A 1,380-nucleotide genomic window follows, 5' to 3' on the forward strand; every position below is an offset into this window, starting at 1 on the left:
TTACGTCACGAAGATTCGAAAATGTCGGTTCGTAAACAAGACGAAGCGGCGCTAGTTTACAGGTAGTAACGTCGGTTCGAAACGCTCTTATGGATTTAAACCTTGATTGAATAAGCCGTTATCTGCTTTACAATTAAAAAAATTCTAAAAACAACAAACACTGTGAAGAGTCATTGTAACAGTAAAGCTTTTAAAATAAGCTTCTCGTTAAAAATGTTTTAATCTTGTCCAACAGAAACCAAATGAGAAAAAGGCTGAAACGCAAGTGTATTGGGACATTAGTTAGTTTGAGATATGAACAGATATAGATAGTAACTAGATACTGTTACTTGCTTACTTTTCCTGAACCGTTTATGGTTAAATGAGACCACTTGTTCATTCACAAGCTTTGATCTGATGTTATTTTCTATCTGCTTGCGCCACTTGAAGGTCAAAAGGACACATTAAAATATATTATCACTTCACCTTATGTTAGCTGACAGTATATTTGATTGGTAAAGTGGTGTTTTGTAGATAAGATATTTAATGGAAGACTTAAATATCTAAGCCTTAAAGAAGCAGTATCGTGTATTTTCAAGGTCTGTAGTGCAGTTTTATAAAAATCAAATAACCGTTACCTTCAGTTGTCATAAAAATGCCTTATACATCAAATACGACTTTTTAAAAAATTGATATTTTAATTTAACAGCTTGAAATTGGGCCTCTGTCTCTTTAAAAACTCCTGCTCTTTCTAAAACTCTGCCTTCAGGAAGTCATCACAACATGGCTCCTCTATTAACCCTTTAAAAACTTCTCTCTTTTTTTACCAGCATTTCACAAAGTAGCTTCTAGAATGAGCTCAGCTGATATGCATTTCCTCCAGATGTCTGCTAATTGCTGCTGGCGAGTCTGAAAGAGCTGAAGGGGGAGGAGCTGTTTCTTGAAGGCGGAGCTAGGCCCACCAAGACGTTTTGCACAGTGATTAAAGGATTTCTCAAACATGCCTGACACACACCGTTTTTAACGAGGGAACAACATGGTAACGCGATTTAAAGTTCAAAAAAGTTAATTTTACATGAAACTGCCCCTTTAATAAATCAAATCAGTAGGTGATTTGCAATTTGCAGGTTCTTTTGGTTGTTTTTCCAAATATTTAAAGTCAAACAGTTTCATGTTAAGCTCATTGTGAATCTAAGGCCAGACTTTGATTATGTCTTGCTGTCAAAATGACACCAAGCCATCAGGAAACACAATGTGTGTAAATATCTTTGTTCATCCATCCACTGTACCTGGTTTTCCTTGTGGTGTTGCTGAACCTGCTCCACTCTGCAGCCCTACAAACATTTCAAACACGGGAAACAAGAGCATTCTATAAACAAAGACACCAGTTTGTTTCAAAAA

The sequence above is a fragment of the Poecilia mexicana genome, unplaced genomic scaffold, assembly GCF_051168715.1.
Source record: "Poecilia mexicana isolate PSO_F unplaced genomic scaffold, ASM5116871v1 scaffold_13, whole genome shotgun sequence".
NCBI classification, from domain to species: Eukaryota; Metazoa; Chordata; class Actinopteri; order Cyprinodontiformes; family Poeciliidae; genus Poecilia; species Poecilia mexicana.